This window comes from Anguilla rostrata, chromosome 6, assembly GCF_018555375.3.
Source record: "Anguilla rostrata isolate EN2019 chromosome 6, ASM1855537v3, whole genome shotgun sequence".
Lineage (NCBI taxonomy): Eukaryota > Metazoa > Chordata > Actinopteri > Anguilliformes > Anguillidae > Anguilla > Anguilla rostrata.
Genome location: NC_057938.1, coordinates 11,707,690 through 11,730,872, shown reverse-complemented (window position 1 = coordinate 11,730,872; position 23,183 = coordinate 11,707,690). Strand labels below are relative to the sequence as shown.

At 39.7% G+C, this 23,183-nt stretch overlaps 1 long non-coding RNA gene across 2 annotated transcripts; it reads left to right on the top strand.

The window, feature by feature from the left end:
- Window positions 1–1,202: 1,202 nt before the first annotated feature.
- On the top strand, window positions 1,203–18,301 carry LOC135257949 (uncharacterized). 2 transcript variants are annotated; one of them, XR_010330817.1, is made up of 3 exons: window positions 1,203–1,395; window positions 2,750–2,861; window positions 17,177–18,301. It is a non-coding gene; the product is annotated as an uncharacterized LOC135257949 (long non-coding RNA). The 2 variants fall into 2 exon arrangements; XR_010330816.1 differs by lacking the exon at window positions 17,177–18,301 and adding an exon at window positions 2,942–4,218.
- The last annotated feature ends 4,882 nt before the right edge of the window (window positions 18,302–23,183 follow it).

Genomic DNA, 23,183 nt, shown 5'->3' with positions numbered 1-23,183 from the left:
TGTTGACTCAGGAGGTGATTGTAAAATACATCTCTGTGTTGAGCATGTAGAGGAGTGTTGGAATTCTCTGTGTTGAGCATACAGGGGAGTGTTGGAATTCTCTGTGCTGACATACAGAGCAGTATTGGAACTCTCTGTGTTGAACATACAGGGGAGTGTTGGAATTCTCTGTGTTGATGTATAGGGCAGTATTACAATTCTCTGTGTTGAATGTACAGGGGATTGTTGGAATTCTCTGTTGAGTGAAAAGGGGAGTGTTAAAATTCTCTGTTTTGAGTGTATAGATGAGTGTTGGAATTCTCCTAATACTTTCTGAGATGCTTGTGTGTCAGCTCAGGCCAGTGAAGGATAGCTGTAAAGGGCTCACATTGTAAGCCATCATATTACAGGCCAATTGTTTTATCCAGTTTGAGGGCAAGTGAAAGGCTCGATCAATATTGAGGGCTGGACGGAATTTGGCCGGTGGCTGCTGAGGTCATGCGGTTAAGATTGGATCTTGACAAATGTCCCTGAGGTCCCACAAATATGCTGGTTCAGTTTCAGCTCGGACGTCAAACTCAATATCTGATTCTTTTAGCGTTAGGGTAGTAAGGGCATGTGCCAAGGGCAAAGAAATCAAATAGGCCAAGATGGTTGTTGTTATGTTATCTTATTAATACATATGAATAAGTTGTCAGGTGTTATCTTATTCTCATCAATCTGTTTAGACTGTGCCCATAACTATTCATGTTGCGTAAAATTTACCAATACATTTAGATGGACACATTGAGTAAGTCAAAGGACTCTAAGGAATCATTTGTTAAATGTCACAAATAGAAAGCACAGAGAGCACTGTGTCCAGGAGAGAGAGAGAGAGAGAGAGAGAGAGAGAGAAATCATGTGAATTGTTCCAAACTTCAGATATGATTTCACTTTGCCTGTCTTATGTCAAGAAGTAAAGACTAGATGTATATTACCATATGATCTTTTTTTGTTCTAAATTTCTATACATTTTTTTTACTCGTTGATAGTGGGTCTCCATAAAAATTCAACCAGGATTTAGGTATTTTTAGGCTTATGTTTCCAATTTTACTCATCATATTTCACCCAGGCAGTCATTGTTTATTAAAATTTTTAAAATTAAAATAAAATAAAAAAGTGTTTGGGACGTTTCTGGGCGTGGTGCTCTTTCCTGTGTGGGATGGGTGGGCGTGGCTTAAGATTCCAACAAAGTGTTTGTGGCTAGTTTGCTGGCGGATGCTAAGAAGTCTAGATACAGCAAAGCAAAAAGACAATCCAATAGAGCTGGTTCAGAAACTACAATTAACTTCGGGATTATTTTAGTCGGTGGCGTCAGCTGAAGTTCACCAAGGGGATGAAAAGCGACACAGACTTGGCCTGTTTTCTGTTGGTCCTGTAAGTAATATTAGTTTTAGCTAGTTACCTTACGTAGCTAGATGCCCAAGGTTGGCTAGCTTTTACATCGAATTCTGTTCTTATCAAGATGTCTCACCCCCGGGCAATTAATCTGCATTTATTTAAATGATATTTAGCTAACGTTACATGCAGCCAACTTCACTAACAACGCTAACAAAATTGCAAACTGTTTTGAAAAGCCTACGGATAACTTCATGAAAAAGTCATTCACTTTAGCTATAGACCTATGGCCTGCTAATGTTACATCCCAAGTCTAACTAAATGTCCAGGGGGCTATTACAGGAAGCAGGATTACTGCGTTAGCTGGATAACTGCTTGGAGTAAAAACCGGAACGGGTGTTTTTTTTTATATATGTTCCAGATTTGGGAGAGTTCTGAGCTACAGTAATCCTGCTACGTGAAACAGTGCCTAGAATGGCTAAACAATAAGGAAAGGAAAATCGAAATGGCTGCACGGGCACTATTCTAGGAGGTGCACTCAGTGTAAAGATCGTTATGCATAATTACTATTACCACCAAAGTGGAATCATTCATGTTGTTAAAATGCTATTTTTAATATCTCTGACCACCTCACCTCTTCGCTTGACATTGTGATTTTCCTCTGTAGAATTATCACTGTTTTACATTTACAAGACTAGTTAATTTTTGCTAGCTAACGGCTGACTTACCGATCCATTATGTGTTTGTTCTGTGACAACCGCGGGTGTCATTACAGCAACATTTTGGAGGTAGGTGAAGGGAGAGGAGGCACTGCACCATGCACCAGCGCTAACCTTTCAAAGCCACGTTGTTTTTGTAGATAGATGGTCCTTTTCGCGAATGGGCACTACAAATATTAACTGTTGGGGTTATTGCAATATCACAGTGCCCATGGGGCTCCAGAAATGAAACCCATGTCTTGTGGGTCTCCTCATTTTTTGGAAAAGAAAAAAACATATTGGTTTACTGCATCCTGAGAAGGCACAATTCTTTGGCATTTCCAACTTTGCTTGTCTGCACGAAAGTGGCAAGAGCATCATTTACATATTACAAGTAAACCAGTCTTAGCATTTAGTGACATTGGACCCTGCTAACCCCAGCCACTAAAGCCGCTGGCTTTTAGCCAAGGGGGAAAGGAAGAATAATTTTTTTTTCAAGAATCATTTAAAAACATTTCTGGGTCACTTGTGAATGCAGAAAAGTATTAAAACAACACCTCAGCCAAGAATCCACCGATTTCAGTTTCCTGTACCTTATGACTGGACTCTTATGAGTTGAACTGGGCATGGTTGTCATGGCCACCTTGTACCTTTATGGTTTATGATCCAGACGCCTCCACCCCTTTTCCCCATAGTCACACGTGGAGCCACCTTGTCTCCCCATCGTATCCTGATTTCACCTCGTTTGACCCTGGTTTACCAATCCTGCTGCATCTTCCACCGTCTTCCTTCAGCAAGGAAGTAGAGGTGAGGAGATTTTCTGCTCTTTATATCATCCCCGTGTGTAATGTTATCTCAGGCAAACAGAGTCATCTCGCTTTCTGCAGAGGTGTCCGGAAGAAGAGGGCACCTTTTTCCCCCCCCTTAAAGCGGCTTGTTCGCAGGCCACCATAAATCAAGAGAAAACAAACAGCGAACACAGAGGCCTTGCCACTGCTCGGCACTGGCCGCCTCCTAATCAAACGAAGCCGGACTGTTTTACAATGAGGAGTTAGAGCGCAGCCTCCTGTTTCTGATCATGCAAACCTGTTTAAGCAAGACCCTGTGGATGCTGACTGGTCTATAAATATTCTGCTTTCGCAAGTGCGCAACCCTACACCTACAGCTTATTGATAGCCACCAGAGCAACTGTTCAGTTAAGCTTTTCTGTGTTCCCACTGGCACCGAAAGCCCATTGTAAACACTGTGTTAGACTTTCCTGATTCCTTTAAGTTTTTTAATGAATCAGCTATGGTTCTATGTGCTAATAAGGAGCAAGCTCTGGTTGTTGTGCCACGGTGAATTAAGTTAAAATAAAAACAAACAATTTCTTTTCAAAGTGCATTAATGGCTCTAGGCTGGCTGATCCAGCAATCTTACACTTCTCATTAATTTTGTCATCGAATTACAAAATCATTGAAGTGATATATGAACGATAGTAAATATATCAGTAAATAGACCGATGTTAAAATCTTATTAAAGAGCCAAATTTGACTGCACTTGAGGGAATACACTGGAGAAATTTTAATAACAGTCAGAATTACTGCTCTCAATGGCATGAGCTCACTGTGACTCAAAAAGTTAGGTATGGTATATCGACAGCATTTTAATGAGTGTAACGATTTCACTCTTGAATCACAGCCATTTCTGTTATTTGTGTGAACATTTGTTCAGCCAGTGGTGGTAAGTAATCTTTATGTAATCACCATTTAGGCACCATTGTGTGCCTAGCTCAATGTAGACTTGTATTGATTTAGTATTTGTGTCTTTAAAATGTTCCTTCCTGATTCCAACTGGGAGTTTCCCTTATGCCCAAATTAAATTTAAAAAGGTAATAAGTTAGCTGACGTTAATCTCCAACACAGACCTTGTTCTGAGCTAGAAAACAGTTGATTGCAAAAAAGGTGAAGGTTATTTTTCTGTGCACGTTCACACACTGGAAACACTAAAGCACAATGTACTATAAGTATATTTTGTCGAATTGAAAAAAGAGTGGAATAGACCATTCTCACAGATATAAACAGGTTTTAATTAGTATTTTAGTAAAGCTAAACTGTGTTTTTAAGTTTGAATAATAATAGACTGTGTTTTTACATGTTTTAATAAAGTTAGGCTGTGTACAAAACCAGGTTTTTAAAAAGTTGTACTATTTTGTGCAGTATTTGAATGAGGCTAGACTGTTTTAAATCATATTTTATTTAAATGAGGCTGTGTTATGAGCTCGAGAGAGAAACAGCTGTTTCACCATCACAAGCCTCGTAAACAGGAATACATTTCAATATTACAAGTCGATGTATTTCCCGCGGAGTTAGATTGCGTGGCATTCCTCCGTCCTGTACAAATCTTCAGGTGGCGCAGAACGCTGTTGTGTCTAAATTGCCTCTTTTTTCCGGGTGAGGCGAAGTGACAGAGATTGATGACAGAGGCTTTCCGTTAGTGAGGGAGAAAATTGGCAAAGCCAGTTCTCCCTTCCCGGCGTGAGGCCTCTCTTATTTAAACTCGTATGTGTCCCCGGGGTCTCTCACTTAAGTCCGGCACTATTTGGATAAAAGTCCTTTCAATCTTCATACCGACGGACACGCCTCTGATTACTGTCCCCGCCAGCGGCCTTGTCTTGCGTTTCATGTCCCCAGAGTTTAGCGCTCAGGTCCCTGTGCCTGGGATCTTTAGCGTTGTAAGTTTCACTGTGTTTTGTGTCCCTGTGTTTGTGAACTGTGCTGTTCATCACTGTAACTTTTACCGTGTCCATGGCCTCGCACTGTGCTGATTAGCACTGAGTGTTTTAATGTGTTTAAGTTGCTATGCTGTTCAGCTGTGAGTTTTATTGTGATGACTGTGCTGTGGACTTTAGCAGTGCTGCTTTTTAGGAGTGCTGCTTTCACTGTGCTGTGCTGTTTAGTGGTGAGTCTCACTGCGTTTACTGTGTTGTGCTGCTTAGCAGTGAGTTTTACTGTGCACTGCTAAACGGCACAGCACAGTAAACACAGTAAAACTCACTGCTAAATGGCACAGCACAGTAAACACAGTAAAACTCACTGCTAAACAACATAGCACAGTAAACACGGTAAAACTCACTGCTAAACAACATAGCACAGTAAACACGGTAAAACTCACTGCTAAACAACATAGCACAGTAAACACGGTAAAACTCACTGCTAAACAACATAGCACAGTAAACACGGTAAAACTCACTGCTAAACAACATAGCACAGTAAACACGGTAAAACTCACTTCTAAACAACGTAGCACAGTAAATACTTTACTTATCCTTTTTGAGGTCTTACTTTTTCAGTCCTCCACTGGAAAAACTGCGTCCTACATTTAGTAGACTCTTTCCTACATTTCCAAAATATGTCAGTGTGTTAATCTCTACATTTTGTAATCTATACATTCAGTTGTGTAATCCATGTGCTCGGTTTTGTAATGGGAGCTAGCCAGCTTTCAATTAAATTTAGCTATATAGCTAACATAGGTTGTATGTAGCCAGTTAAAGTAAAGTTAGGTCCAAACAAGAAATTATCATTAGCCTACTTAGTAACCTAAGGAATTCAGCAGAAGGACACATCACACAATCTATTGAAGCATTATTTTAAAACTTGTTGTATTGTCTTTCTTTAGTGAACTTTTATAAGATATATATAGACACCAACATGTACCTAGACACCATTTTATGAAAGCGATATGGCACTCAAACCCATATCATGAATATTATCACGGCTAGGTGGTTTGCCGTGGTTCTCTGCTTTCACCGTGCCAATATTCGTGATAGGCTACCACAGGTTATTTCACCATATGGCTCAAATATTTTTCCTGTTTCCACATATGTGAAGTGTAGCTATGATGCTTCTGTGTGAACCCTTGATTTACGAATGGATTTAACATTGCCCAAGTAATCACATACCCACACCCATTATTCATATATCACTCACATATCAATACATGAATATGCCCATGCACCTGTATACACACGTGTGCACACACATACATACACACACACACACACACACACACAGCGTATGGACTGGAAAACCGAGCGCACAGATTGCAAAACCGAGCGCACAGATTGCAAAACCGAGTGTGGATTGTAAAACCGAGAGTACAAATTTCCACGTTGAGATTTTTTTCACCTCGGATGCCTTGGGGGGGCTCGGTATGAAACTGTAATTGAGGGCATTTCATTCTACTACCTGTAATCCTCTAAATCGTGCAGTGCTACTTCAGTCATTTTATTTCTGGCTCTATCTGAAAATATATCGTCATATACCATGATATACTGTGTGGTTGGTTGTACGGAGGAGTATGGCAAGAGCGTTTTACATAGTCTGCCAAGAAAAGATCCGGAATGATGCACACAGTGGTTGGCAGCTATATGCAATCCAAAATAGGACAAAATAGGAAGTGAATATCAGTGCCTGCAGAGCAGTACAGACAGGTTTGTGTGTGTGTCTGATATTCAGCCCTAATGAACAACCAAAGAGACATAAGACCCCTTTCATACTTACAAAGAGAAACAACTGAGCGGTCAAATTATAGCACATTATGAGTATACACTGACATTTACTTTTGTTGCTATAATTACTGCTATTAATCATTTATAGCGCTGTAATTGTGTGTCATATGGGCACAGTGTGTTATACAAGCAGCATGTGGGCACAGTCATTTTCTGCTCTTAATACAGTGTTAATATTCACATGTATCCATTCCTGAATACACAAGACTCTACAATTAGTCAAATACGGCCATCTGCTAATGCACTACATGCACATGTATTCTGGACAAAAAAAGCCTGTGAAATGGAATGGTTTCTAAAATCCCATTAAAGCTTAAATTCATTTTCTGAAGAAAACATTTTGAATGTAGACTGAATTCCAAAGCTCTGGGCTCTCTCTGCCTGGCCTGTTAGGACATGACAGTATGACAAATAGTCTCCTCTTTTTGGCTCGAGAGCTCGAAGGTCCTCTATTTCAATTTCCATTCTAATTTCAGAATTAATTTCAGGTGTCACTTGCCATAAAAGCACTTAAAAGCCACGGTGACATCAGCAGGACTCTGCCAGCATGTCTCTGAGAGACAAGAAAAGCTTCCAGTTTAGCTTCCAGTTTGTGTGTGTGTGCGTGTGTGTAGTCTGTGTGTGTGTGTGTGTGTGTGTGTGTGTGTAGTCTGTGTGTCTGTGTGTGGGTGTGTGTAGTCTGCGTGTGTGCGTGTAGTCTGTGTGTGTGTGTGGTCTGTGGGTGTGTGGGTGTGTGTGTGTGTGTGTGTAGCCTGTGTGTGTGTGTTTGTGTGTGTGTGGTGGGGGACAGAGTGATGGCAGTGGATAAATAGCAATAATTTGGATGATTGATTTAACGTTTTTAAAAAACCCAATTATGTTTAAAGATAAAGAGAGAGTTTGAACTCATGTTTTGAAGTAATCATTTGACTAATTTGATAATATGGAAAGATGTTTTAATTGGAGATGCTATACTGTTCTTTAATGTCTTTGAAGTTTGTAATACCGTTATGTTAGTAGTTATATTGCAAAATTCAGGTCAATGTATAAAAATTCTAAGACAGTAATATCTGATTGTTGCCATTGTTTGAATATTTATTTATTATTCATTTGGAACTTTTTGTCTGACGAGACAAAGCTAAAGTATGACTGCAAGAAGAGTGCACGACTCACAATATTTAATCAAGTGTAGAAAGTGGTGTGGAAAAAGCGAATGGAAAAGTATATATAAATGATAGCGGTAGCCTACTAGCACCATGCATTAAAACGCAATGTCCTTGTATGATTTCACCTGCCAGTCTATCATTTAGTCAATTAAAAAATAAAACTGCTTTCTAAAGGAATCATTTGCCATAGAACACATTACAGAAAATGAATGCATTAGTTGTCTGGGAGCTGATCTGTCTGATTAAAAGTCATGGAATGTGAATTATGAACATTCATTTTAATGGCATGCATATATATTTCTGACATAATGTAGTCGTAATGTGGTAAATCATCTCGCAGCAGACAATGAAAGTGTCTAATTAAGAACAATTAACAACTCATTACAATTCAGGGGTTGCAATTATGGCTGGAACGAGAATAACATGCACGGGCCTGGCTTAGCACCAAGTATAGGAAGCCCTGCTATAAATATTTGCTCTCATACCCTGGCTCAGCAAAACTCTGTATGTTCGTACATGATAGCCCAAGAGACACAGTGCAATATTTCCAGTGTGGCTATAGCCTTGAAGTGCTGAACACAATAAATAAAATACAATGCAAAACTTTTTTATGTCATATCTTCGTGTAAACATTCCAGGGCACTTTACAATAAAATTACGATAACAAAATATATCAGAATAAGCTAGAAGTTCAGTGTGAGAGGCATTAGGACAAGAGAAGCCAAGGCCTTGAAAAGTCATGTTTATGCCTATACCACAGTTTTGTCTCAAATTTGCAGGGCCCAGTCTTAGTTTTATCTGAGGTCATTGCTACACTTTCTATCCATTCACAAGAGTGCAGATAAGCATGTGCCCTGCTTTGAAGCCACTGCTTCTTATCACTCCACAGTATACGAGTTGGATTCGCACAGACACGAGTCAGAGGAAGACATTTCATGTGTGGTTTAACAGACAGACTTGCAGGGTACTGGTTGGCCAACAGGGGTCACTGTTGCGCAATGATGCACTGTCATCCCAGTTGATCAAAGCCCTCCCATCCCAGGGAGATCCTGGAGCCGCTTGTGCAATTAACAGGATGAGCTGCCCAGCAGGTCCAGTCTTCAGCCACTCTTATCTACACCTCTTATATGGCTTGAAGTTTAATTCCAAGCTATGGCATTTAATAGAAATTGATATGAGATGCAGAACAGCTATAAACTTTTCCCCTCTCTGTTTTTAAACAACAGAATATTGTACCCTCAAAAAATCAGCAGTTGCTGAATTGCAGATTAGGACTGGGAACATAAGGTTCAAACAGACCCCGCATGTTTAACTGTCCATGAATCGCTTAACATAGTGAGCGAAACCTTAAATCTAACCCTAAATTTAATAGGAAGCCAGTGAAATGACAGTGGCAATATGCTCTGAGCCACATATGTGTAAAGATGGAACCTTATCAATGTTTTTAAACTGTGGTAAGAGTTTTTAATCAGTCGAGAAATGAAGGGGGCAACACGTTGGATTTGGTGTTTCACATTGGCAGTGGTATTTCATGCATCTGAAAAGCCTTTGTTTTATGAGTGGAAAGCAACAAGGCGATTTTTCAGGTCACGGGAGTTTTCATTTGAATGGCAGACCCTCACCCCCAGCCGTGCCCTACTCTACCGCTGTTGCAATGGCAGGCATGTAATTGCAGGTCCAGCTGTGTCCATCATCGTACTCCGTACCGAGCCCGCCTGGTACAGCACAGGAGTGGGCACTGAGTGCCAAGGCGGAATCCAAGATCGAGCGGGCACAATGTAGCAGATATTTGGACGGCAGGAGCTGGCACACTGAAAATGCAAAGGACGTGAATGCTTCTCTGTAGCCCCTTGAATTGATGGAGGGCGTGACAGTGATGAGAGAGGCTTCTAGAAATGATTAGGAGCTCCAAATTTGTCTGAAAGATGAAATAGGGCATACAGCTACCTCGAAATTACACCATTCGTGCTGGAATTTTGTGTGTGATTACAGTACAGGGTTCAGTCCTAAAAATGAAGGGTCGTTTCTTGAAATCATCTAAAATTGTGCTACTTTGGAAGTTGAAAGCATTTTGAAAACTTTTGAACAAACAACCTCGAAAGTTCAGGCAAGGATTTTCACCAGGCATCCTTAAAAACTCATGAGCACTCATTACCTCTGCACAATAGTGGATAATGGTTTGAAACGTGCTTGCATTAATTTTGCTGAACATAAATAAACCAAATTACTTAATATACATACATTCTTCAAACAATTTTGCTAAATGTTTTATTTTAGAATGAATTATGTGCATTATCACATCACCATTTGCCGTCCTTATATATTTGAATAATTGGTATTTAAGAATGTGCTGTGTCCCTTGTTATTTTGTTAAGTGAACAGATACACTTAGCCTACAAGCCTTAATTAAGGAAAATGGCACCATTCCATTTGGTTAGTGAAATGAAGACCATTAAAATGACATGGTAGGCTTTGCAAAGTGGTTTGCAAGACCCCAAGTCAAACTCTAGGGATGAGAGAGCAGAAATGTGTTCAGACAGAGCCGTTTGGTCACCAACGCGCATGCACAGGGAGAGGAACGTGAAGCCGGTCAACGAGAGCTCTGCCACAGCTAATAATTTTACGTCAGGTTGCAAGAACGTTAGCTCGAAATGTTCCAGGGACGTTTTTTGTGGCAAGCAGCATTTTCCCAGAATGTTTTTTTCCCCCCAAAGTTATAAGAACGTTCTGTGAAATATCTTGACACAACATTCTTAGGGTTTTACTAAACATTCTTAGAAGTTTTTTTTAAATGTTCCTAGAACGTTTTTTTTCCAAAGTTATAACAATGTTCTTTGAAAATGTTCCTGGAAGGAGAAACATGCTCTTCAGCAACACGTAGCTAGTATACAAGTCATTTTTTATTTTATTTTTAGAAGATAATACTATTGCAAAGAGACATCAAATATCAAAATACCTTTTACTCAGAGCTATTTATTTGCAGGCATAATTTTACTTTATAAGTATATTATATAGATGAGGTCCAGACAATGAATGGACCTCAATTAGGACCCTGACAACCAGCAGAAATGATGGTGCAATGGGGGCTGCTGATGGCTAGCGTAGGCTACTGTAGATGCACTTATCTTTAGATTCATTTTGATCCATTATTATAATTACTTTAGGATTGCAAACAAGCTACATGGTACTCACTCTGCAGGTTCACACTGTCTGCCAACAACCGGAAATGTTCCTCCATTCATTCACTGCATTCAGATTGCCTAACTAACTAGATATACAACTTGCTAAAATCTAATGTAACCACTTCTGTAGCATCCCCTTTTTAACACAAGCCTGAAAATGACATTCACAAAATAGAATGGTTACTATTCTTGAACTGTTTTTACTACAGGCATAATCCTGGTCTCTTCTGTGGATTTTGTTCCCTGGACCCCTGCTGAGGTAACGATACAGATTTTCCGTGATCTGTGTCATCTGTAGTTTTCCAAAAGGCATAGAAGCTAAGGAAACCCCAAGCCTGTTTTGCCTCCCTGCATGTTGAAAAAACAGGAACCGTTGTCGCTAAAACATTGGCATTGTAAAATAGTTCATAGAGATATAACCGTGAGTTTTAACACTTTCAAATGGCATATAGTGTAACCAGATTGATTGAAAAACGGAATGAATGCAAATAAATCCACACTGTCTTGTGGGACTCAAGGGGTTAATTAGCTGAAGTTGCTGAGCGAACTAACAAGAGGGCTGACTGCTAATTGGTTAAGTGGCCACCAAGGAAGATAGGTAGTATGAACACAATAGCAGCGGACTTGACTTATCCATTATATAGTTTCCCTAAAGCGTTTATGCATAATTTATTCCCCCACATGATCACGTTTGTATAAAAAATGCATTGCAGTGATTAATACCAGGGTAATTTCTCTTTCTGTATTGAAGCGGGGATTGGTACAGCGTGTGTGGAGACATTCACCTATAGAAGTTTCTTTACACAAAGCCTTCCCACACACCCCCACCCCCAATCATCTCCCTCTTGCACGTCAATGCCCAGTTATCCCACCCATGCCTTTCTGACCCTTAACAGTTCTGACGTTCTCACTCAGATAAAGATGGTGCCAGGCACAAACATTCTTCAGTTTGTATAACATAGCAATAAAGAAAGATAGAATGAGGAGCCAAGCTCAGAGGAGAAAGGCCATAGTGACCCTGATGTGTATGTGTGTATGTGTATTTGCGTGTAGACCTGTGTATACTGGTGCATGTGCATATGTTGATATGTAAGTAATATATGAATAATGGGTGTGGGTATGTGATCAAGTATGTTTATGCAATTACATGATTTGTGATAAGAAAGAACTAGATTGAAGAGCATGCAGTATATATTACATATAATCACATACTGACTTGGCGTGAAATCCAGCACACCCTTCACTTTGTAAGTGGGTTTCATTCAGATGTTTTGTTGATACGCTTGTACGGAAGGGATTAAAATGACTAAAGCATTATAGGTGATGCTTTTGGGTTGTTATATAAAGGGCATTGATAATCACCGATGACGTATCAGCAGTACAGCCACCAAGACTTTTTCATGCTCAATCAAATGCATTCAGCGTAAGATCAATACGCTGCAACAAGGCCCTTTCAACTGAGCAAAAACTTTTCAATGTTTTCACTCCTGCGAGACTCTGCTAAACATCTTTTTTATTGCAGAATTGCTGACATCTCTCCAGTTAATGGGGTATACAGATCCACACTAATGTTCACCACTAACGGCCATCTGCTGCCCAAATGGATTCCACTTCCCTACTTCACTGTCACCGGATAGTAAATACCAGGCATTTGTATTCACATTTTATAGTTTGTACGATGGTTTCTCTGGATAATAACCCAGCGAGCTAGTCATCTAGAGGCGTGGAAGTCTAGTTTGAGAGATGTTTTGGCATAAACGGGCTAGGTTAACCCCAGTATAGCCTAGATGTAGCCTGGCTACGCCCTAGTCGGCTAGAAAACTTTCCGTTTTCAACCCAGTGTAGCTGGGTTTTCAACTGCATGCCTAAACGTTTCACTGACTTTTCTCCACAAAAATGTTCACTGGGAAATGAGGAATTGCAGTGGCATCTGTTGACCCATCACACTGTAATATTTGTGCCATATTTTTAGGTGGATTTTTACAGTATGCTATTCTTGGTCTCAAGCTTCATACCATTACAAAATATGAGAGTAACCAGCATTTCGAGTTTGCATTCTGTTTGAACACATCGATCAAAAGCTTTGTACGTTTAACATATTAATCAATACTATTAACTACCTGAGAACTGCTTTTGGACACATTAATTAATATTGTAATCTTTGGGTATGCATTCGATTTAAATAAAGAAGCATCATATTTTAACATAGAGAAAAAGTCATTAATATAACTTGTCCTTTTTTATAAATCCAGTTGATTTTCCAGGGTTGACAGCTTGGTATCATGCATCAAATGTGTAAGTTAAAGTGGCACTTATTCTCCTTAGGCTCAAAAAAAAACATGAGTTAGAGGAGATTTTACTGAGGTTTTTACATTTTGAAAAGGGAATAGCAAGGATGATGGAAAAACATAGTTTTAAGGATGCATTGTAAACAGAGATATTTGAAAGGTATTTGAGGGTGAATTCTGTTTGTCAAACAGAAACGATTTTTGATGTTTGTTTTTTTTTTTTTTACATATAGTGCTGTGAATACATAGAACAGCTTAGCAGTCATGTTAGCAGAAAAAGAGAACCTTACCGTGTTCGAGGCCTAACTTGACACGGTGCTAAATACTCTCAATATTGTAGGAAAAATTATTTTAATTGCCTGTCATTCTTTTATGATGTCGTCGGTCCTTTTAAACATATTTGAAAAATGAGATGTAAAAATATCTCTAAAATTGGCAGCATTTCTAGAGGCAATGAATGTGAAATCAAGGGTGGAGAGCATGCGTTGCTTCGGTTTACTGCGTTATAAATCACGAACGGGAACTGCCTGGGTTTACTGCAGCATAAATCTGGGATGGAAATTCAAGGGTTTATTGCAGCATAAACTGGGAATTGGAACTGGTTGTGTGTACTGCAGTGTAAATCAGGAATTGGAATTCAAGGGTTTTATGTGGAACAAATCAGGAGTGGGAATTCAATGGCTTACGGTAGTAAAAAATCATGAATGGGAACTGCTTGGGTTTTCTTCAATATAAGTCAAGAATGGGAATTCAAGGGTTTTCTACAGTATAAATCGGGAATGTGAATTCAAGGGTTTTCTGCAGTAAAAATCCTGAATGGGAATTCAGGGGTTTTCTGCAGTATAAATCGGGAATGGGAAGCTCTTCTGTATACCACAGTATAAAGCAGGGATGGGACTGTGCATGTCTGGATCAATTGAAATTAAAGACCTGTTAAATAAACAAGAAAAACTGTTTTAATTAAATCAACCTTTAATTCTACTCAAATCCCAATTACAAAGCTTGTCTTTTTAAGACAAATGTCACAGCTTGTAATGGCTTTGTCTGTTGGTCCTTTGTTTTGCAAATTCAGTTTTAGGACTCAATCCAAACTAAACAGGTGGTCAGGTTTACTCTATTTTTTACTGTATGCTTTATTTGTAATCTCTGCATTTATAAGGCTTAAAGGATTTTTTTTTGACACATTTGAGCCAAAGCATTAAACATCAGCATTCCAACAACGTCCACTAGACAACATTTTATTATTCGTATGAAATTTCTGTTGTCCTTATGATCACTCAACTGGTTGAAATTACCACTAATGCCTTCCAGTATATGCATTCACAAGGAGATCTATATCTAAAGTGTATGAGATAACTTCAACAATAGGTCATGAGGTTAAATTTTCTTTTTTGCCACTGTTATGAATCCATGCAATTAGGCCCTGCTTGCATCACAAATCAGACACTTAGCCAGGGGCCTCTTGTATTAAGCCCATTGATTTGCACGACACAATAACTCTGGTTATGAAACCACATGCAATTATATACCACATAGCTGGGCCTCGGCTTGTTTGCCATCATTACCGTATTGGGATATTCAAAGGGGTCGACTTATAATAGTGGTCAATAGAAAATGTCTGATAACGATTCCAGTAAATCAATCACCGTGACTTTGCTGTGCAGTTTGTTATTTTCTCCCCTCGAGCCGAACTTTGGCAGATGTCCCGAGGAACTCATCTGAACGAAGACAGTGCTTAGGCCGGTGACATTCCCCCTCAAGACTTTTATTGCACGCAGTCTCTCTTCCCCTTTTGCAGTCTTTGGTGTTGCGCGTGTAACTCCAGTTATTAAAGCCCAGAAGATACAATTATAACACCATCTGCTGCCAGATGCATTGTGGGTAAGGTCAGAGGGTCCTAGGTGTCTGCTGGGCGTTACCTTTTTTTTTTCATCACACCGGAACACCACAAAAATGGAGCACCATTTCTCTTTACTCATTAGAGGAACAATGGAGGGTTCTCTCCACCTCTACAGTTATTTCTAAATAAATGGCTGCTATTCAATTTAATAATGAATTTAATGTCGTTTGGTTGCTCATTATAATTATTGGGACACCCAGACAGGATATTTCAGGTTGACTTCTTTCAGAAGAACAAGAGGGCATATTTGGATGTTAGTAAAAGGTGCAATTCACATGCATGTCAGGAGGTCTTTTTCAGTCAGAGTTGTCAGTGCATGGAATGGCTTGACACATCATGCATTAGAAGCAGAATCCTTGGGTGCTGAAGACCAGACAGGATATTCTATACATAGTGGGCGCAGTAACAAGCCTAGATTGGCTTAAGGGTTTTTTCTCATCTACAAGCCTTTTAAGTAAAATTTTTTTTTATTTTTAAGTTTAACATGAACAACCAAACCAAAGGAAACTGCTCTGTCCTATTTTTACATCCACTAAAGACACTAATTAACATAGCAATTTTCATTATCCACACCTACACAGGATTGTAATGTTTTGTTCAATCTTCCTCGTTCACACTTTAACATGTTATGCAAATAAACTGTCAAATAAATGTATTTTAAAGAATTACAGATCTGAAACGTGTGTGAAAGGTGTGCCTCATTGCACACACCCACCCACTCCGCAACTGTGTCCACAATTTCAGGCGCTGCTGACAGATCTCTTGCTTCTTTTGCCAGACTTTAATTCCGGAATCAGTTGTGCTTTGTCAGTCTTTGGATAATAACCTGGTCTGCTCATTAAAACTGACAGCACATTCTCAGCTAACTAAGGTGCCTAATTGGGTATCGCTTCTGACTTCTGAGGCGAGCTGACACTGGAATAAAAACAAATTCTTCTGGCAAAGCTTCTGATTGATGCGATTGCTGAAGATCGTTTGTTTTCGCATCTTCCAAGGCCTTCGGTGTATGACGCATACTAGCATTAACATGTCCAATTAAGCCCTTTCAGTGAATCAGGCGAGCTGGCTTGAGTTTAATGTGCTGGGTTTGTTTGGGTGAAGACGTGATTGCCGGGCTCTTTGGTATCAAAGGCCCGGCCTGCTTTTTAGAGACTGCTGCTTTGTGCTTTTCTTTATGTTTATAGCCAGTGCTACTCATTACGTAGCTAACTTTCAATGATGAATGAATATATTAGTTTTGGAGAGTATCTTTATCTGAGTGCAATAGTTCAGTTGCATTTTGGGATTAGAGCTTTTGCCAACACATTGAGTAGCTTTTACATTTTTGAATCCCTGTTAATCTGTGGGCTGTCACCAGAAACAGCCTCGCGAAATTAATGACAAACGTTTAAACTCCATGCATCCTTCGTTCTGACACACTGCTTCTACTGGCTGTTTTTATGATCAATCTATAGTCATTAGAGTGATGCTAACTGATTTCAAGCAACAGTACTTTTAGAGTGTGACATCATTAAGAAATCAGCCTTAATCTCCTGGTTTGGACCAATAGCCTACAATGTTTACACTTTCCTGTGTTAAAATTTGTCTGAAAACAGATTACCAGAAAACTGAATTTACACGAATTGTTAGTTTTTGACATTGCTACCTGCTAATACCCAGGAGAGTTAATTTTTGTCACATTGTCATTGATAGCACAATGCTGCAGTCTGTGAGCTCACTGCTGTATTTCTGAAATACATTACTGTTAGTGTGCTAATATTTAAAATTTACTTTTGGTCTGATTTGAGATGCCGTGAATGACATTAATAAACAGTTTCAGGGTCATTTGATACATTTGATTAGAAGCATTGAGTATGAGTTGGCCCGGTGTGATAGTAAATATACACAGACCTGTTGCTGTATGCACTGACCCAGTATCATAAAGAACACTGAAAGAACGTTGTAATATGAAAACCAATTTATGCTTGAGCACGGAGCACATCTACACACTGGATATTCTAGACAGAGGTTACCCGGCGCCTGCCAGATACCAACTTTTTCCTAATCTCTGTATTGAAGGATCCAGAACATCTCAGGAGCCTTGGTCCCCCTTGGCCTCAGGAGGAGAAAAAAAATCATTAAAACAAGCCCAGAGGAGAATCAGCAAGAAGCAGCTGTACTTGCGAGGCTGTACACCGCGGTCTTATCTGAAGGAAAGGTGCCCAGTCCGGGACACGGCTCAGGACTGCGAAGCCCGAATTAGAGCCGTCCGACAGGACGCCTGTCAGATCTCACCGTCCGCTTGTATTGAGTTTGTCACCGGTTGACAGGTGGATGACACATGATGGATCACCACTAATGTAAAAAGCATGGTACATTACATTTTTCAATCTAGTTCCCCTAACAGCCCTTCATCATTCTGCCAATTTGTAAAAAGTGTAATCAATGTTTCATTACCGTAGATAAACAGTATATCAGCAGGAGAATGAAGACACAGCCTTTCAAGACCGGTGCAAAAGAAATAATAAATAGGAAATATTTCATTCCCCTCTCGTCTTTTCACATCCTGAAACTTTTTTGTGCAAACTTTGTAAAAAAAAAAATGACGGGAGAACGGTAATATCTGTCATGTAAATATGATGGGAAATGAGGCGCCTCTTGCCGCGAAAAATAACATCTTCATTTCGTAAGTACAAGCTCGAATGGGTTGAATGGCCTGTTCCCGTCATCAAACATTGTGTTTCTGGGTTCCAGCCATGCAATTTTCTTCAGGATTTTTGTCTCTCGATGATTACAAACTGAAAAACTGTAAAGAACCACAGACCTGTCAGAAATTGTGTCAATGGGAAGCAATGGGAATGTTGCTCTGTAGCTCGTATCTAACCGAAGCCCGTACCTTCCTGTATTTTAACCAAACTCCTCACTGTTCTTGTATTTTTTATGATATGGCAGTGAAGGTTCATGGGAAGGACTCCCCTATGGGAGTCTGTCTGTAGTTATTCTGTTTTAACCTAGCCCTCAGGTATGGCTGTAATATTTATTTTAATCCCGTTAAACCATGAAATGTTAATTATAGCTTCCTGTGTTGCACGCTGAACATAACAATGAAAAGCTGCATTTTAAAGTTTTCACACCCAGAAAATACCAGTGGGACAGACCACATGAAACCCGTACTCTATAATTGATTATTTTCGGATCTGCTATCAAAATGCCAGTGAGGCGGACCCCACATGAAACCCATCCCGTGTAATTGATCCTGTTCTGCTCAATTATCAAGTTGGTTTTTTTCAGCTTATTTCACATGTACAGACTATTCTGATGCAAATGTGCATAGATTTCCATACGAATTCAGCGCGTCAGAGGATTCAAATGAGCAGTTTTTGAAGAACACCATTTTCTCATTGTGAAAGAATAACTGGGCATTTTTTGAAGTCTTTCATATTGTAATTGCTGTGACACTCGGACACGCTTCTCTCCTGAGATCCGTCCCCTTTAAATAGCGCTGATTTCTGTCAGGCAGAGCTTTTTTTCTGACAGGGACAGACAGTGCTAAAACTGAAATGTAGGTGTTGCCTTGGGAGGGAGGTGAGGTTTTGATGGGGAGGGAGCCCCCATCTCTCCGTGCAGTGGCTGTTCCTCTCACCACTGGGCCCCTGCTGTGCAGGGGAACGCACAGATCAGATTGTGGGATGTAGCAGGGCGGCGCTGACGGAAGTCTGGTCCATTGTGGTCCTCTGAGCGACCAACACATTCCTGGTATGACAAACACCCGGCTTTACACTGGTAAGAATGCTCCTCTGGTGTTGGAGCATAGCAGCTCAATGCCAATGTGACGCACTTAATTATTTCTTTGAAAATTACTTGCGTTGAAATATTATGCACACAGTTGATCTGCTGTCTTCAGCCACTGCTTTTGGAAACAGGGGCCAGGGGGCCAATGGCCCCTCTCTGTTTTTAACCCCTTTTCATTTATTTATTATATTTATTATAGTCCACCCTCAACAACTGGTACTTGGCAGTTCCTAGCCAGTTTCTGCTGTGTCACCGGACATTGATTAAAGTCACAGCAAATCATCGGTCGCATCAATCTCTTAGAAACCGAGTACATATTCTCACTGCTGTCTTTGAAAGCCAATTACAGTGATTCATTTCTGCTCAATGAATTATCTTTTTATGATAATAAAAAATTGCAATGTACAATGTCATGTAGACTATGCTAATAATGTCAATTTGTCCTATGGTTCTAGCTACATTTCTCATTATCTATTTGGCAATATAATTTAGATAATGCATGTCATTTCCTTATTAGCTTAAGGCAATCAAACTGTATCCTTTAAGTTTATGCTATATAAGGACATGACCCTGGAGTGATGAATTAACAAGTAACTATATATAATCAATTTTGATGCAAATCATGCAATGGACAAGCAGCAGCAGGTTTGGCTAGCTAGCCTACTCCATAAGGTAAAGTTGAGGAATGTGTTTCTTCTGTTCATAGAGGGTCTTATTTTACTTGCTATATCTGCAATGTGGACGATGCTTGTTTATTATGACTGTACTGGTTAACATGCTCACTTTGGCGTTGTGATGGATGATCATTCAGTTCATGTGAGTGTCAGCAGACAGTGTGAAACTGATGCTATTGGTAGACTGCCTGGTTTGGAGCGCAAGAGAAATTTTGTCGCTTACTGTATCCTGCAAGTTTAAGTTGAATTAAAATGTAGCTAGCTACCTAAGATTTGGTATTTCACCACCCTGCTGTGCAAGCTAGCCCCCAAGATGAGTTGGAGTCACATTTGGTCAGTCAGTTGGAGTCATAAAGATACCCAGTTGTTCTCCCGTGACATGTTCCAATACATTTATTATATTGTGGTGTTTTGTTTCAGTCTGCTTAAACGGTTTTTCCTCCATGTTTGGACCCCCAACAGACATGTCTTCAGCTGGCTGTTTGCTAAGGCCTGCCTAGAATCGTCTGAGGTTTTCAAAGGTGTTTTTCTGTGAGTGAGTAGCTATTTCAGAGAACAAGCCAGACCAGTTCCATGCAATATCACACTGAATGCTAATTTATGCAAATACATGCTAATGTATCTTAATACTTTATATCTCTCTGGAAATTGAACCAACATGGAGCGTTCGAATAAAAATACATTTACAGTGAATTCATTTTAATACACTCATCAGGGTGGATTTCTATTCCATAGTAAATCTTCCCCACTTCACTGTCTTCTCTGTTCCTTATTGCTAAATCCCTTGTAGCAGAGATTTTTAAATGGAGCCAACCTGTTAAATGAATATTAGGCAATGCAAAAGTAATTGGTTTACGCAAATATAAGACTTTTTTGCCTAATTTTAAGAGCCCAACTGTTGCACGCAGCTGTTGGCGTGTCCTATTGGTGCTACACGCTCCATGAATTCAGGGGTGTTGCCAGCTGCTGCTTTTTCTGCAAGCTGAGCTGCAGTGACTGCACTGGAGGGATGCACTGCTCACTCCAGAGAATACCTCGCTAAATGAAGCCCTTCCTTCCTGAGTGATATTTCAACCAATTTAATTGACATTCAATATGCAAATGGAGTTTGAAGTTTTATTCAAAAATCCCTCTCCAGTGGTTTCGTTTTCAATTAAAGATCTCTGGCAGGGCCGGGTGATAAAGTGGTCTTGATAATTATCATGATAAAAATTTACCAAGATAACAATAATATAATTGTGAAGAGTCATTTTTGGAATTGATGCGTAAAAATAGTTTCTAAGAAAGGTCAAATGACCTTTAAAAAACTAAACATATCTCTCCCTCTGTAACTACATGCATTGGGTCTAGTGAGTTAAGAACATGTTTCTAATGGCGTAGCTTTAAAAACTGAAAATAAAACCCTTCTTGTGTACAGAGTAAAATGTATTGCTTGATATGTTGACTGGTGCAATTATTTATGAACAGTATTAGAAGTAGTCTAAGGTAGTCAGAAGCCACCTTTAAGTCCACAGACTGCTGCACCCTTTCGTTGTTCCCTGGCTGATGGGATATCTTATACAACATGGCCGGAACCAACCCTAACTTTCTTAGCATGTTTGTTCCAGCAGTTGTGAACTATGAACAAGGTATTATTATGATATGTCTTATTACCTACTGTCTTTCAGAAGGCCAGCATTTGTTTAAGATAATGTTGTTTCACAAGTAATTATATATTTAAGCCATCATTGGACCCTCTGATTTCTTCAGACTTCATCTGTAATGTCTTACATTGTGTTCTAAGCTGAAAAACCCTTTCAGACTGAGAATATGGCTCCATTTCATATATATCATGATAATTATCATTACCTAGCAAAAAATAATAATGAAAGTAGTGCAAAAAACTGTTATAGGCCATATCACCCAGTTCTAATGTCTAGTTGACAACAATATGCCCCATAAACTTATCCTTTGGATACAGTCAATGATTCATGATTCAGTGACTACTAAAATGTATTCAAAACACCATTTAAGTAAAACTTCTGGAACATAATATAATAAAACATTTTTTTTATGATTTCTGAAACTTTTCCTTTCTGGAGCCACAAAGCTTTTGTTTCAATGCCGTCATTGTTTTGCTCCGACACTGTTAAACTAGTTCAAATATTTCCAGCATTTTGAATTGCATTTTTTTCAATCTTTAAGAGATTCCGGATGTACTGGATGTTTTTCTTCATACATATTCATTCAGTCATTAATGATTTATGTTTTTGTCATGAACATCACACATCAATCCTTAGCCAGTACAGTCTTACTGCTGACAGACGGTAAGCCATGTTTTGGTAAGCAATGTTTTATGGCATTGAGAGTGATTGGGAACATCAGAGAAATTCTGCCGTACGTGTATGAACCTCAATCAGATTCTGGTCATGAAGGCTCCCCAAAGAAGACGTTGGACTAGTTTGGAAAGCAACACTTCACGGATCGTATAATGCCTGGAGCGACTGTATCCTGTCAATCACACTCATGTGAGCCAGTCAAAAGAGTGGTTTAAGCGAAACCATTGGTTTAATCGGTGTGTGACACTAACAGCAAATGGTAGCCCAACCCACACTCTGTTTTTGAAACCCCATATGGACAGTTAACCTAACCTTACACTTGTTACAATGGCAGTTTAAACTCAACAGTTGTGCCTGGCTGACTTTTAAGAATCCAGTTAAACAACGAGAAATTAATATTGTGGTTAAATATACTCATAAAGAAGAAAGAAGTGTGGAATAGACTATTTCAACTTCATGGAATTTGCTTTTAGTCATTGCTAGATCAGTAGCCCTACTCGTTTATATTTTGTTTCCGAATGTTGATGAAAATGACTGGAGTGGAGAAGGGATCATTTATCAGGACACTTCTGGAGCGGGATGTATTGATTCTATACTTTCACTTGATATAGTACCTTTCACAATGGGAAGATACCTTGAGGTTTGTAAAGTGTAACTATGGGAGGAGATTGTGGGAGGTTACATATTATTTACTTTAGCTTGTTTTTAGCCAAGCCCCCAGCTTACTCTGCTGTACTGCCTGTGCAGTGCCACAGTGTGCAGTACAGGGCCACAGAGTACAATACAGGACCTCAGTGTACAGGGCCTCCATGGGAATTATAGAGCTCCAGTGTACATTACTGTACATGACGTCACTGTACTGGGCCCCGGTGTCCAGAACATTAGTGTGTTTAATTATGCCGGGCCTCAGTGTGCAGTATTGGGCCCCCATGTGCAGGTCAATGGTGTGTTTAATTATTCCGGGCCTCAGTGTGCAGTATTGAGCCCCCGTGTGCAGGTCAATGGTGTGTTTAATTATGCAGGGCCTCTGTGTGCAGTATGGGGCCCCCGTGTGTAGGACATTAGTGTGTTAAATTATGCAGGTCCATAGCGTGCAGTACAGCACGTAAGTGTATAGATCTGCAGCGTGCAGGGCATCAGTATAGAGTACTGGGCCTCAGTGGGCGGGGCCTCCGATTGCTGTACAGGGTGTATAGTATTCAGTAAAGCCTTTCAGAGGAGACCCTGTGGCCAGTGAGTAAGACAGATTAAACTGCGCTATTTATCTAACTTGGTAAGATTTCCCCAGTTTTCTGATGTGCA